The sequence below is a fragment of the Podarcis liolepis genome, assembly GCF_965112155.1.
Source record: "Podarcis liolepis genome assembly, chromosome: 8".
Taxonomy (NCBI): Eukaryota; Metazoa; Chordata; class Lepidosauria; order Squamata; family Lacertidae; genus Podarcis; species Podarcis liolepis.
Window position 1 is genome coordinate 47,293,111 of NC_139560.1, and position 16,842 is coordinate 47,309,952.

The 16,842-nt window shown below is 42.1% G+C and overlaps 1 protein-coding gene across 10 annotated transcripts in view; it reads right to left on the reverse strand.

Moving 5' to 3' along the window:
- Positions 1-16,842, reverse strand: part of DLGAP1 (DLG associated protein 1) — a 291,661-nt gene that overhangs the window by 111,989 nt on the left and 162,830 nt on the right. The gene's annotated exons all lie outside the window — the stretch shown is intronic.

Consider the following 16,842-nt stretch of genomic DNA (forward strand, 5'->3'; position numbering starts at 1 on the left):
TAGAGGTTGTTGTTTGGCTGTGGGATGCCTCAACCCTAGGAGTGTCTGGTGCCAGGAGGATTATAGCACACTGCAGTGTATCAGGTTTGCAGATCACAAAGGCTCTATACAGAGAATACTGAACACGCTGAAGTCTCATTGAACATCTAGTTCAACCTTTAAATCTTATGGGATAAAATTGGATTGAACCAAGACTGCACAGTGATATTTCCAAACAGTCAGTTATTTGCTTCTGAAATTTTATATTTACTTGCTCCTAAATTTTATATTTTCTCATGATAGCAACATATGCCTTGGTATATTTATTTGGAAATAAGGTCCACTGAAATTGGAACTGAAGGTAAATATATCTAAGACTAGAACATCATTAACTTACAGAAAGAAGTATGTCTCAGGAGCTAAAATATAACCAACTCGAAATTATTTTTCCAGTCTTTAATGCCTGTCTTAATAACTGTAGAATGTGTGGTTCTCTGCGTTTTACAAGACATATTGCCAAGTAAGCTAAAAAGAAGTATATTATTTTACAGTGAATAGCATTTGGAACATACAATCAAGTTGAACTCAGTGCTTTAGCCAAATAAAAACCACAGAATTGTATAGAATTGCAAAGCTGGAAGAGACCCCGAGGGTCATCTAGTCCAAGGATGGCCTGAAACGCTTAAGAAACATTATAAGGTGTCATAGCAATGGGTCAGATTTTGCCATATACAGTGTACTTAGTGTTTCTGGCAGCGCTGAAAAATATTTTACAACTTTACGAGTTCTTCTGGAAACATGGGGCTGGAATCAGCTCCCCCATTCTGCGAGCAGAAGCCATTGCAAGGGTTTCTGCTAGCAAAACAGGGCTCCCCCTGCTTTGTTTCCCCCAAAGCCACTTTGGAAGGTTGGGAGAACCCCCAGGAGAGTGCATGGGTGGAAGAGAGGGCAGATTGATCCATTGAGCAAGCAGAAGTCCTGGCACTGACAGAATGAATCCCACACATTCCATATTATGCCGAGGAATAGTTCTGATTCCAAGAGAAGTGGAAGTGTCTATATTACCTGAATCGTTTTGGCTGCAATCCTATAAACCCTTAGCTGAGAGTAAGTCCCATTGAACTCAGTGGGATTTAATTATGAATAGTCATGCAAAAGATAGCACTGTTAATTTTTTTATCATTGCAATGTCAAGGCTAGTCCCATTCTGTTCAGTTTTTTGGTTCCGGGTCCAAATGTATGAACTGCTAACAAGGCATGGGCGTCTGTCCTTTCCTTTTGCAAAGCACTACAGAATATGCTTATGATTTAGAGTACAAGTAGTCCCATTGACTTCTAGCTCAGCATGTTGTAGGATCACTTTAGCTAATGATAAATTAATCCTTAACAGAGAGTGTCACTAAGATTGCAGACACTGCAGGAGCCGTCTTCTAACACACAATTAATCTGAGTCACATCCAAACACCACTTCAAGGTCTGTAAGTACTGAAGCAGCACTAGGTCTCTGAGACATGCCAGCATACTTAGAGCAATGTTTAATCAATTCAGCATACAGCTACCATGACATTACCCTTTTTTAAAAAAAAGGAAAAAGGGGGGGGGGAGCACTGAAATGATTCATGAAAATGGTGGATTGTAATAATTGAACTCCTACTGATTTGACATGCACACAGATTGATCTTTATGAAAATGTCAGACCAAAAGGCCCTTTATAATCAATAATCTTGGTATAAGAATAGTTATACGTATATGCGTTTGCTACTGCCTGGTTTTGTTTGATCTTCAGTGTTAATATCTAGTGCTCCTTTGGAGGAACAACATAATTCCAAAAAATACAGTTACAGATAGGTAGCCGTGTTGGTCTGCCATAGTCAAAATAAAAAAATTCCTTCCAGTAGCACCTTAAAGACCAACTAAGTTAGTTCTTGGTATGAGCTTTCGTGTGCTTTCTGTGTATCTGAAGAAGTGTGCATGCACACGAAAGCTCATACCAAGAACTAACTTAGTTGGTCTTTAAGGTGCCCCCCAAAAATACAGTTATACAGTCTCAGGCCACTTTGGTACCCATATTCTGTGAGCCCTTACCATGTGCTCAGAAAACCTGAATAATCTTCCAGTTTCCTTGTAGCACAGATTTCACACAAGATGTAGGTGAAGGTCTCACATTCATTCAGGACCACATTTTGGAAAGGGCTGCAAGACCACCCAAAGTACTTTGAAGTTACTGTGAACATGATTTTCCTGTCATTATGCAAAGAACAGATGAACAGCTAAATATATAATCGATTCACTTACAAAACAGGAGCTAAAGACGCTCCAACGGCCCACACAGCTCAGTGTGAATGAGATTGGGGAAAGATTTAACCTGACTATGCTACAGGAAATAATGTGCTGCACTGCTGCTTGATCTATTCTGCCAGATTATGGCCAGCCCCATTCAGACAAAAAACAAAACAGAAGGCATGTGATATTGCAGAGGTTTTAAACCTTTTTAAGTCCACGGCTCCCTTAACTAACTAAATTCTTTCTGCAGCACTCAGAGCTGGGAGCCTCTCACCTTTTTTCCAACGCCCTCCCTTGTGGAGTGTTCCCTCAGCCTCCTCTCCTTTCTCCTCTCCTTGGGAGTTTTCTGGGCAGCTGCTGCTACCATCCCTGGTCTCCAAGCTGCCCCCTCTGCCCCAAAGAGAGGTGCCTCCCTGAGGCACCATTCGCCAGCAGAGCTTAGAGCCAGGGCTGCTGCAATTAACAGTTGTGCAAGCCTTTGGGAGGCAGAGATGTGAGAGGGCATCAGAGGAGCGAGGGGAGGAAAGAGGGACAGAGGCCAGTGTTGTCATTCAAGGCACCCTAGGGTGCCACACACACTGGTTGAAAACCACTGCGATATGGTGATGGGCCATAGCTCAGTTGTAGAGCACATGCTATGCATGTGGAAGGTTCTGAAATCTCCCGGTAGGGCTTTTAAAGACCCCTGGCCTCCAGTTCCTGATAGCTGCTGCCAGTCAGGTAGACAGGATTCAGCTAGATGAACCGATGCTATACAGCAACTTCTTATGCTATTCTATCACATTAATACTGCCACAGAAAGGGGGCACAGACTGGCTATAAAAAGTAACATATTCATTACAATGCAGCACATTACATAATTTTGGATAATTTCCTTCTGTGCGGTGCGTAACAAAAAGGTACGTTCAGTACAGAGGCAACATGCAGCCTGTGCCTGATGACACACTGTACTCCATGCATTCAAAGCTATTTGGTTTCTGAACTGTGTATGTACACACACACACACACACACACACACATTTATATTTTATTGAAAAATTTCAGTGAACAAATAAAACTAAATAAATTTTTAACAAAGAATCCCCCAAAGAAAAAGGTGCTTGAAACTGTAACACAATGCAATATATAAGTACAGGGCTTTTTTTTCAGTCAGAGTTCACTGGAACTCAGTTCTGGCCCCTCTCAAGTGGGCACCATTGCCATTCTAAGAGAACAAGGGTGAGTTCCAGCAGCTCTTTTCCTAGAAACATAGCAGTGTACAGGTATATATTTAATGCTATTATTCTGGTGAGTATATAATTATTAACAAGTCATCATGATTTTTATAAATGCATTCCTGTATTTATCCATACACAATCTGTTTCTAAAAGCAACCCGATCCTATGTTGTAAGAGTTGTTACATGGGCAACCCAGTCAGATGGGCAGTGTATTATTATTATTATTATTATTATTATTATTATTATTATTATTATTATCATTATTATTAGTCCATGGATCAAAGGGGATCATAGTATTAACTTTCCAGCAAATCAGTAACAGTCTTTTGGCAGAAGTAAAGGCGTGAAGAGTCCATCTACGCTGACCAGCTGTCAAGCCAATTGGGATTTTCCTGGCACAGCAACGTTGGCTCAGGTGCCTTCCTCTCTACAGCAAGAGGGCACCTTGCAGGCAGAAGGAGCTCCTGTCCTGATCCCTGCTGCTCTGCATAATCACCTTGGTAATGGCAGGAAGCTGTACTACTACAGATTGTCAGCCCAGCAGTGGGGAACACATAAGACCCTGCTGACCTCATGCAGCTGTCTCACTAGTCACCCTATGGATTCCTGTTTCAGCCCAGGCCATGTGTTTGCCAGTACTGGACCTTGTCACTTGCTTTTGGAACTTTAGTTGCTGTTTTGGGACCTTGATATCTCTGACTACGTTTCCTGCCTCTGGCACCTTGGCTACTACCACTAAAACATGACCTGTGAACGCCTGCACTACTCACCTCTAGCAGTTGTACTGACAACCAATACCCCCAAGGGCCCTGATAGATCATCACTCAGGAGAGTGACTTAACTGGGTCCTGCTACATATTAGCAAGGATTCAGCCTCTTTCACAAGTGGAAAGTAGTTTTGCGCATGCATGCTGCCCGGTGTCTTGGAATGTTTCTCCAGAGAGGGCCATTGACTTCACAGGGTACTTTTCAGGGTCTCCCATAGGAAAGGAGAGCTGAACAATTTTCTGAACATGGATGTAACACAACTTGCAGCACTTTGGATCGTTTGCAGGAATGCTTTTGAAACGATCAACACAGCCACTGCAGGTAGTCAGGTCTTCCTTCCACCATCCTCTTCCCCCATCTAAATCTACAGTCTTATCATTTCAAAAACTTAAAAGAGGTATGTCTAAAGCCAAAGCCTTTCTGTGTGCATTTTAAGGTCAGCTGCTTAATCAGAAAACCCCTTAATTTGTCTGAGCACAACGATTTTCCAGAATAAACAATATCCCTCTCTCCCCCAGTACTGTTTGTATGTCCTCTTTATGTTTGCTTTTCAGGAAAATTCCAATTAAATGTACACTGCATAAATTCGTGTACATTAAAAGGAGGAAAATATGAAATACGTTTATGGAAACTAACTTTGTCCTAGAGCCGGGTGTCACTTTTTGTTAGGTAACAAAGAGTGCTGCATAACATATGACTCATATGTCACATCAAAATGATTGGTATTCAAAGCTTGGAATGCTTTCAATGAAATAGATCACTTATGGAAATAATAGAAACTGTGAATAATTTGGAATAATGAATAAGAAATTTTCTTATGATCTATTTGTGAATGAAAAAGGGAAACATTCATTGATCAAATAATTTGCTTTAAAAATCATTTTATTTTTATCTTCACTACCACTACTACTACTGACACCTGGCCATTTCATCAGACCACCTGAACTGTTTCCATCCCAACTAGTTGTTATAAGAATAGAAACTTTAAGAACTGGCGCCTGAGCTTTCTTCCTTCCTCTTCCCTCCCTATCCCTTTCCCTTTGTAAGCCCAAGGGCAGGGACTGCCTTATTACAGATCTTTGTCAAGGGGCTCTTGCAGCAGAAGAGCTGAAGAGCAAATGAAAACTATCTATATAAACAATACATACAGCTACAATTCCGCTAATGTAGGACAGGGGACAAACTAGCCCCCTAGACTGCCTGTCTGAACTTTACATAAAAATAGTATCCTCCATTGTTCAGTTCATTAATTACTGCTTAATTAAGGAAATATCATTAATAAAATTAGTGAAGCTACTCATGGACAACTGGGAAACACAGTTTTAGCAAATAAAGAGGAACAGTATTATGAGGGATTTTTTTTGGGGGGGGGTTAAAATCTAATTGAGCCCAGTGGCGTAGCATGGGGGTGCAGGGGGGGCTGGCCGCACCGGGCGCAACATCTGGGGGGGGGCGCGGAAGAGACTCGAGTGCTAAAATCCACGGGTTAGGGGGCGCAAATTACTTGCCTTGCCCCGGGTGCTGACAACCCACGCTACGCCACTGATCGAGCCTTCTGTTTCCTGGAAATAGCCAAACTAGCTTTCTGGTGAAGTGATGGGGGATTATGGTTCTTGATGTGAGATGGCAAATGGATGGGGCACTGTCCCTCAGTGATGTGACCTAGAAGTAAAGTTGCAAGCTGAAGAGAGAGTAAGAGCAATGCTTGAGAGTAACATTTAAGTTCTGTTTGAATTCAACGCTTTGGCTCTGGGAGAAACAAGACCCTTCTGCAGTGGCGTAGCGTGGGTTGTCAGCACCCGGGGCAAGGCAAGTAATTTGCGCCCCCTAACCCGTGGATTTGCGCCCCCTAACCCTAACCCCCAGATGTTGTGCCCGGTGTGGCCGGCCCCCCTGCACCCCCCACGCTACGCCACTGCCCTTCTGGGGTGTAAATGCTGTAAACCCCTCCATTGTAAGCTCACGTTACACATGTGTGTAAACAAACCATGTGGTGTCATCATTGTGGTGAAACCCGAACCCTGGGTAAATGCCCGGAAGCCCAGGAATCTTTGCTTTGTGTAGTTTGATAGAAAGATGGAGTATAGATTAAATAATAAAAGCAATGTATATTTTTAACTGTCTGGGTGGATTCTACTGTAGTTAGGGTTCTCACCACACATATCCTGCCTCTCTGGATGTAAAAATATAACAGGAGAGTCCTGGTGCTCTCTCTAAGTCAATTGGTGGTGGCAGAAGGAATTTTAAAGGATGCCTGGGCTTAGCAGGGTAGCTCAGCGATTGACCTGAATGACCCCCTAGGGACAGGCCCCAGGGGACCCCAGAAATTTCACAGCCCCACTGGCACCAATGGGACTATACCAAAGGTATAGTTTATTTTCTCCAGCTTGCCTCTGCTGAGTGAGATCATCCTTGACTATGATCTGAGCAATAAGGAGCCAATTGCTACCTTAAAAAGACTGGAAAATGTGTCAGATGCTACTTCTGTGTAAATTCTTTTTTGCTTCACAAGATCAAAGTAAAATTAGACCTAGATACAGATTATATTCAAGGATGTTCTGCTGGGGATAGTGAAAATAATGATGCCCTAGAAAAGAATTATAGCTATACATTGCAAGTAATGAATTTATTAACTCTTCACCAAGAGCTGCTTCAAGTTCCAGATCAAATTACCCAATCATGTTTGAGTCCAGCCCTTCCAATTTAGGGAGGCAGATGCAGGGCTATTTACCATCTCCTATTACAGGCAATACAGCTATACAGCTAATGCAAGAAATGCTATTAAGAACACTTAAACAAATTTGTTTACAGCAGAATCTGAAGCAGATAGCTCTTATCAGCAGGCAAGTAGACGAGAGTTGTTGTTTTTTTAATTTAAGATCTTAAGTTTTAGTTTAAAGGTAAAGGTAAAGGGACCCCTGACCATTAGGTCCAGTCGCAGACGACTCTGGGGTTGTGGTGCTCATCTCGCTTTATTGGCCTTGGGAGCTGGCGTACAGCTTCTGAGTCATGTGGCCAGCATGACTAAGCCGCTTCTGGCGAACCAGAGCAGCGCACGGAAACGCTGTTTACCTTCCCACCAGAGCGGTACCTATTTATCTACTTGCACTTTGACGTGCTTTCGAACTGCGAGGTTGGCAGTAGCAGGGACTGAACAACGGGAGCTCACCCCGTCACGAGGATTCGAACTGCCGACATTCTGATCGGCAAGTCCTAGACTCTATGGTTTAACCCACAGTGCCACCCGCGTCCCTCCACATTCATATACACCTCTCCAACGATCTTACTTCTGCATCCCCCAAGGGCTAAAACAAACATCATTAGCTGTAATCTCTGCTATTCATAGAATCAAAGAATTGTAGAGTTAGAAAGGACCCCAAGGGACATCTAGTCCAACCCCCTGCAATGCAGGAATTCATCAATAAAGACACTGCAATGGGTGAAGCATGGCCCATTTCCCCAAATTTGCCCTACTCTATTTCCCCACTATTCTAACACAGAAATCATATTGCTCAATTACTACCGCTACCCCTACACACACACACACACACACACACACACACACACACACACACAAAATTAAGGGTGAATTAGGTAGTGCCAAACACATGGGGAGTGGGTTTCCTTAGTGGTAGAAGTGTGGACAAGTATTACACATTACACCACACAGTCCACAAGTGAAGTACTTCACTTTCCCCCATATATATGAACGACAATCATTAAACGGTATTATAGAAAATACAGTAGTACCTCAGGTTAAGTACTTAATTCGTTCCGGAGGTCCGTTCTTAACCTGGAACTGTTCTTAACCTGAAGCACCAATTTAGCTAATGCGGCCTCCTGCTGCCGCCGTGCCGCCGGAGCACAATTTCTGTTCTCATCCTGAAGCAAAGTTCTTAACCTGAAGCACTATTTCTGGGTTAGCGGAGTCTGTAACCTGAAGCATATGTAACCTGAAACATATGTAACCCGAGGTACCACTGTAAAGGTATGCATTAAGGAACATAATGGGACAGGATTATAATCATGGCATGCCCCTGATTTTATCTAATGCCCAGAGCAACAAACAGATTTTACTCCCTCTCAGTTGTGTGTCAGACTGCAACCTATTTATTACTCTGCCCCATAAAACTTGGCAGGAATAACTGAAACCTTAGAGTCACAGTGCTGTTAGGCTAGGAATGTCCAGAGTGAGGAATTAACTCTATATCTCCAAAAGTACACTTACAAGTTAGGAAAAGTCATGTCTATCTGTCCTGAGCTTTAAATAGCTGGTGTATTCTTATTTAAGATCTGTTTGATTCCTGTTGTATCATGCTTTCCCATCCCCCTTCTTATTGCTGCTTTTTTGGCCTCACTTTTAATTTATTGTTTTAGTAGCTCGGTTCCTTGTGGTAGCAATGCCTTGCATCTCATGGGACATTTCTCACCTGGGAAGCTTTATACTGAAAAGTAGGATATAAACCTGTTGAACAAACACATAATAAGTAATATACTGCAATCAACCCTGGTTGATTATAAATCCCCACAAATGCTGAAGTTTACAAACTGATCTAGCAGGTATTTCTCTAGAAGTAAAGACAATGCCGTAAAGACAGCAGCATTCAGCTCAATATGAAAAGACAATGAGCCAAATTATTGTTTTTGAAAATATTCCATTAGCTATTTTTTTAAAAATAAAATGCCTCGCAAGAGCTTTCTCTAGCTCTGTATCTTTCTCTCCATCATCTCTGGAGCAGTTACTATGGTCTTTAATGTCTTGTCGACCTGGTCATGATCAATGGCACAAATCTATCTTTAATAAAGAAGCCGGTCTTCTAATCTTTCTTCCTGTCACCAGTGCCACTGAACCTCAGAAGCTTCTGAGTATTCTCTACACCTGACTTATCTAGAGGGTTTATTTATGTTTCTCATGTTTCTTTTGTAACCTGCAGTACAGAATATTGGAGAGAGCAGGAAAGGAGATAAAGCCATTTATTACTTTCCAACAAGCTCAACTTTAAACAACATTTGCCAGAGGTTTTCATTCCAGGAATATTTACTGGAGGATTTTGTTTAGCTGCTAAATGATCCTCTCCCGCTTTCATCAGGATTTGAAAGTTACTCTGATAGTTGAATATTACTGTTTTAGCAAAAGTCATCTAAGACTGGCAAATATAATTACTTCCACTGTAATAAAATGAAATCATTTTTATTGCCCAAGAGACTAGCAATAGTGAATAACAGCAGATGATAACAGGAGGCTGTTGAATATTTCATTTAACCCAAGACTGTTTATCAAAGCTGTCAGATGGATTTTGGGCAATATGCTCTCAACAATACTAGATTTGCATAGTTTTGGGATTCAAGGATTAGAACTACAGCAAAAAAGTAGAAATTACTTCAGCCCCACTCTCACATTCTTAATCAGGTGCCTAAATCTTGCTGCTTTACAGATCTTGTTAGTTTGAACCTGAATGTTATCATATTCAATCAGTCCTCCTTTTAAAATGTTGTATCATTGTACATGAAAAGAACATATTGAGGCAAAAGTATAATAATTTATAGTCTTCAAGCAATAAGGGTCCTTTTCACACTAGGACCCTTTGGTATGCAAGAAGCTGCTTCATGCACTGTCAGAAAACTGGTCCAACTTAGTGATGCATGGATCTGCCAATTTCAGTTCTCTTAGTTTCTCAGTTTTCCATTCTTAAATTCAAATTTCCACATTTTTGCAGCAATTTGTGAATTATTATTATTTAAAATCCTCATAAAAACTCTTTGGCATTTTAGTGCAAATTTCTCTTATGGACACATTTTTGTAAGCAACTTCTATTTAATATAATCGTTTTGTATGTTACCGTATTTTTCGCCCTATAGGACGCACTTTTTCCGCTCCAAAAATGAAGGGGAAATCTGGGTGCGTCCTATGGGGCGAATGCAGGCTTTTGCTGAAGCTTGGAGAGCGAGAGGGGTCGGTGCGCACCAACCCCTCTCGCTCTCCAGGCTTCAGGAACACATCCGCAGCCTAGGCAGCCCTACGGGAGGTCCGGCAGGGATGTCTAGGCTGCGGATAGTAGCCTGCTGCCCAGCGCGAGGGGCGCCCTGAAGCAGAGCGCCCCCCACACCAGGCAGACATCCGCAGCGTGGGGAGCCTTGCAGGAGTTCCCCGCAAGGCTCCCCACGCTGCGGATAGCAGCCTGCCGCCCCGCAGGGGGGGGGGGGCGCCCTGATGCAGAGCACCCCTCGCGCGGGGCAGACATCAGCCAGCCCCACAAGCTCGGGGGACAGCAGGGAGGCGCAGCGCCATCATCCCGCTGTTCCTCGACCTGGTTCTGTTTCCCCGACCTGCTTTTGGGGGGGAAATAAAGGGATTTCCCCCCCTTTATTCCCCCCCCCAAAAAAACTAGGTGCGTCCTATGGGACTGAGCGTCCTATGGGACGAAAAATATGGTATTTTCAATGATTTTTAGGGACATTTTTGCCAAACATGCCTATTTTTGTAAACATGGTCTGGCCAATTACAAAATTTGGGTAAGTGGGGTTCTCACATTGTTTAGAAAAGTACAAATTTGATAAATTTAGCTTTGATTTCTCCCCCATCCTTAGTCCACTTCACTTAGTGTCACTAAATGGGAGAAGTTCCCCAGGGGTTCTCCCAGGCCTAACTGGAGATGCCAGGGATTGAACCCAGGACCTTGCATATGCTAAGCATGAGCTCTGTGTACTTTATCACTTCTGATAATTGCATTTTTGCATCCAGCTCTCAGAAATGGAATTAGTACTGTGGTTCCATGCACATTTAATATAGCACTGTATTTCATAATGCCCATCTCCATGGATGAAGGCCTAAGCAGGTTTCCTTAGAAGTTAGTCCCATTTGGTTCAATACAGCTTACTCTTTAGAAATGGGCACTGAGGGCTGCAGCCTTCATTTAGCAAGTGGTCTCCCCATTTGGTTTGTTTTAAGGCAGCTTTTGCTTATACTGGCTTATCAGCCCTTTTGTTAGCTGTTTCTTAGACTAGTTCCCTTCTGGCCTGGTTTACAAAATTACTAATTTCCTGCTAACAGCCCCACAGAGAGCAGTGATGAAGCCCTACAGAAATACTGAACTCCATACTCATTTGCACTGGATAGTAATATCATTTATTTAATATATAAATTATCCCAAGGAGATTCACAATAAGAAATTACAATAAGATACATTTACATTAAAACCACATTCAAAACAAAAACACTTTAAAAATTCACAACCTCAAAACCACTTCGGACAGCAGAATGAATGACGCAAAAGATGTGTTTAAAATATAGTTTCCTTTCCCATCGGATCTGAAGAAGTCATTTCATTGGAACTGCTTGAGAGAATCAAAATGTCTTAACCTAGCATCTAGAATAGGCAATGGGTACCTCAGATCCAGTAGCCAAATACAGTCCTCCAGGCTCTCTCACACTTGGGACTGCCCCATTGTCCCCCATCCACACTACTCCTTGAGTGATTTTGCCTGGCAAGAATTAAAGCCACCACACACACGAGAGACTAGTACAGTGGTACCTCTGGTTACGTACTTAATTCGTTCCAGAGGTCTGTTCTTAACCTGAAACTGTTCTTAATCTGAAGCACCACTTTAGCTAATGGGGCCTCCTGCTGCCGCCACGCCGCCAGAGCACGATTTCTGTTCTCATCCTGAAGCAAAATTCTTAACCCGAGGTACTATTTCTGGGTTAGCGGAGTCTGTAACCTGAAGCGTATGTAACCCGAGGTACCACTGTATTCTATTCTGGACTAGCCATGCAACAGTCAGGAGATCAACCTGTGAATATGTGTGTGCATGCAAACATACATGCCTGTGTGTGTGTGTGTGTGTGTGTGTGTGTGTGTATGCAGTATCACTTAATAAGGCTTGCCAGCCTTTTTACTGACTTTTCCTTCTGCTCCTTCAACAGCAACTTGATCTGTAAGATATTAACAGGCAATAGTGCTTATCTCTGTACTGTGGAATGCTTTACCTGCTGCTTTTTGCTGATCAGCCTGGTGTTAAAAAAGAAACAGACTGGACCAGGGTTCCCTCCCTTCTTTCTTTCTTCTTCAGTTAATAACCTTTCATCCAATGCACTCTGTAAAATAGTGGCAACCACTTTCTATGTTGGGCTGCTAAGTTTTATGTTGGCAGCACAGGCTGCAGGCACTTGCATTCATAACAGTGTCAGCATATAGCCACTAGTGATGTTTCTGCATTACCTGCTTTGGAAAGACTCTCCTCCCTGCAAGAGAGGGGAGTGGTTGTGGCCGGGAGCCGGGCTCCGCCTCAAGCAGGGGGCGTTTGCCCCCTGCCTCCCACTCACCTGGCTGGCACCCACGCCCCCTCGGCAGGCATCCAACCAGGTGCCTTCGAGGGGGCGTGTTCAGCAGCCTTTTGTGGCGCCAGCCTCTCCTCGGCCTCATTCTTCTCCGTCCACTCGTCGCGAGTCACCCACCCTCCACCCCCTTTTAGCTCAGGGTCTTTGTTCTTTGGCCTTGCTATGGACCTTAGGTTGGTCGCCCTGGTTGTCCGGGGGGCCTGGTAGGAATTTTTCCATTTGGCATTAGGCTTTTTGGTTTTTTCGCCTACCTCGTAGCAATCGTCACAACTTTCATGGTATTGGTGGGTAGGTTAGGCATTGGAATAATGTGTTGTGGTGTCGAAGAGCTAGGTGTGGCCATCGCCTGCGCCTTCAATTTTTGGGTATTCCGTTAAAGGAATCTGGCAGTCGTGTATTCTGTCCGATGCCTGCGTGGCGGGAGGCCATGGCACGACCCTCGGTGACATCAGGGGAGAGCCTATAGTTGGATTAGCATCAACAGGCTCCACCTACTGGTGAAAAACCCCCTTTGTTTGTTTGTTTGTTTTTTCCGAGTGGGTGGGGTCAGCTGACGTAATCCAATGCCTAAGCCAATACCTTTTCACTTGCTGTAATCAATAAAGTTGTGGCCTTTTCTTGCCCATTAACCTTATATCACATGTCCTTGTGTTTCATTCCACTGCACGGGGTTCGGGTCCTCGAACCACAATATCAATTTACCCAGCTTGTAGTGCTTGGCTATATTACAAATTTGAGATGCATCTCCCCCAAATTGCTCCAGCTCAGAATGTCAAATGAGATTCCTCATTCTATGAGATTATGCACATGTGCAGTCAGAATTAACAGATCAGGCATCCAAATGTCAATTGCTTTGTAACACATGCACAAACATTCTTAAATGTTAGCCTCCTTACTTTAATTGCTTTGAACTATGCAAACCCTACTTTTGTTTTTTGGCTTGATTCACGCCATCACTTCAAAATACAGTTAAACTTAATAATGGTTTAAAGGTGTACATGCAGTATTCTAGTGCATAGGTTGAAAATAATGGGTGCTTCAATCTTCTCCCACTCTCACTGTTGTCACATAGCCAGGAATAAAGGCATGGTTTGGTTTGGCATTATATCCAAACCTAGGCTCATGGTTTGTGTGTTGGCAGGGACAGATGCACACATATATTGATGCTTTGCATCCTCCAATTCTTCCACTTCAGGACAAAAATGTCAGACCCAAACAATTCCGGCTGGGTGGTAATCTTATATGAGACATGGTAGTTTAAAATTATGGAAATATGATGTTCTGTAGTACAAATAAATAAATCTGTTCTAGTATAAGCATGCTGCTATTTCTCATTTGTTCTAGCTCAGTCCAGTGGAAATTAACATGAGCTTCTCAAGTGCACGCTAACCAATTTAGTGGAAAAAGGTTTATTGGAAATGACTAAATAATATTGTATTTGCTATGGACATCAGATTCCTCATGATCCACCTGCCAAATCATTTTGCACAATTTACCATGTAAATCAGCGCTATTACATAGAAACATAGCATTTCCCTGTTCGTAATCCAAATAATTAGATTAAACAGCATAGAAACTCACTTGATTAAGGTTTTACCTATATGTGAATCCTACTAAACATTGTGGGCAACTCACCAGAGGTCTACTGATCCCTGTGATGCATGCAACATCTAGCTGAGATCTAAGTTGGCTATCATTAACGCTCTCGACATAAAACATGCAGCCTGCATTTCTTATTAAGTCATGCATTTTAAAGGCTCTACAAAACACACAGTGAAAATGCACAAGTTAAACAACTATGAAAGAAGTAATGTGTTGCTCAGCATTCACAATAGGACTTTTCAAAATGGAAGGATACACAGGTTTCCACAAACCTGCTCAGTGGGTTATCAAGGTTATTCCCTTTTATAAGCAGGATGTTGAGTAGTGCATGGACGCTCTCCCTTGGCTTCTTGTTTATGCTGCCGTTTGGACCAGATGAGAAAAAAGCAGGACTTTTTTCAAAGCAGCGGGAAACATTACTCCTGCTGTTTGCATTCTTTAAACTGCAGCACTAATACCAACTCCTCCCCCCAGCAGCAATATTATGCTATCACTAGAGGTATGAGGGAACACAGAATTATAAAATAAGTTACACTATACATCCGCCAACCTCCATTTTTGGTGTCTGAACAGGTAGAACAATACTGGCACCATAGTTATGCTGTTGCCAGTGGAATATCTTCAGAAATTGCTGGCACAAGGGATATTAGTCACACCCTGCTGTTGTTTAGCAGAGCTGGCCCAATGTATTTTTCTGCCTGAGGTGGAGCAACAAATGCATAGTACCCAAGGCCAGCCAAGTTATTTTAGCATATGAAGAGCTGCTTCCTCTCATGGCAGTAAAAATGATGGTGATGATGATAACAGCAAATAGCAATAATAATACCTAACTAAGTTCTGCCATTTCATGAACCCAAAATCAGTTGCCCCTCTCTTCCTGATGGTAGAAAGTAGAGAATAAGATGGCACTGTCAATCATTCTTTAGAGAAAATGTTGCTATGGCATTTTGCAAAAGTGGCCATCTGTGTGTGGTTTTTAAAAAATAATTATTAAGCTTTCTTTCCCCCATGAATGAATTAAATCTTCATCACTATGGACTGCACACCACTAAACAAGTGTTCTTCATACATGCCAGTTGTTTCCATCATAATATACATCATCATTCTGTCTAATTACCCTTCTCTCTTCACCCATCAAATTGCAACTTTCAATAGAAATAAAACAGCTTCTTTTCTGCTTTTTGAATGAAGAATGAGCTCATGCTTAACAAAAATACTAGCCGGACATAACATAAATTTACTGCTCATTTGCTGTCAGTACTAGGAAGTATTTAAACAGATCCCGCTACTTTAACATCCTGTGAAACTGGGGAAAAGAAATGTCTTCCTTCTGATTCACACTTTCAACATACTTACTTGCTAATTCAGATTATAATTTTCTTTCTACATCTATAGTGTAGTCACCATCCATGTCTGGGAAAAGAGTATCATATGGTAATTCTGACTAATTGAAATAAGCCGCTGTGGTTATTTTAATTATGGAAATTATACAATTATAGAATGTATCAAAATTATAAAATATATTAAATTGCTGTGCAAAAGGTTACATTCATACGCTGAATAGATTTTAGATAATTGCCCTCTGCTTTATAGAAAACTTCTGAGGAACTTATTCAAATCTGCTGCCCATTATTCTCTGCAGAATTATTCCCAAACTATTTCTCTCCAGATGTTGCGAGGCTCTCAGCCTCGGCCAGCATGGCCAATGATGATAAAATTGTACTCCAATAGTTTTTGGAGGGCACCAGGTTGGGGAAGGCTGTCTTAGAACAAATTCACCAATTGGGTATCCTCCAGATAGTCTTGACTAGAACTCCTATCAGTGCCAGAACTGATCCTCTGTCCTCACCAGATACTTACAAAAAGCAATATTTCAGAAGAGCCTAGTATTGAATAGCTGGCTGTAGCATGGATGGTTCATAAAAAATATATTGTTTTACCTGTGGAAAACAACACTACATGCATTTGCAAGTAAGTCTTGCAGAGTCCCACTTCCTCCCAAGTAAGTGGGTGCAGGATTGCAGCCAGGGATTGATAGCTTTATCGGTGATAATAGGTTTATAATGCAAGATCTTTATCAGTGGCTAAGAAAACAGTCTATTTATCTTTTTTATTCTTCTCTGTGGACACTTATGAAAATAGGGCCCTGAGAAAAATGTACTTTTTAATTGTAAATTCTGCTATTATTTTTACTAGATATTACAGTATATATGCTAAGTACAATGCAAGGAGGAAAAGCCTAAAGCTACGAGTAAGGGCAGGGCTTTTTTCAGCCGGAACTCAGTTCTGACACCTCTCTGCCAGGCTCCATTGCCATTATAAGAGAAAAACAGCACTGCCAAGCTGATGAAGTTGTAGCAAGCTTGTGCTGGGGGAGGTTTAGCAACCGCAAACAATACAGAAGATGTTGCAAGATAAGATTTCAGTTGGGATTTATTTAAAGGAAACAAAGTGTCTAGGAGAAGCAAGACAAAAATGGGGCGGATAACAACCGAATGACAGAAGTACACAAAGGGATCCCACTGAATTTGTCACAGATACTGAAAGAAATCAGGTTTACTAGGTATTGAAAAACCCTTCAAAATATAATAAAATAAAAACTGGCAAGATTTTAAGCATTCATACTTACTGATGCGCATCCAGGGTGTCTCTAT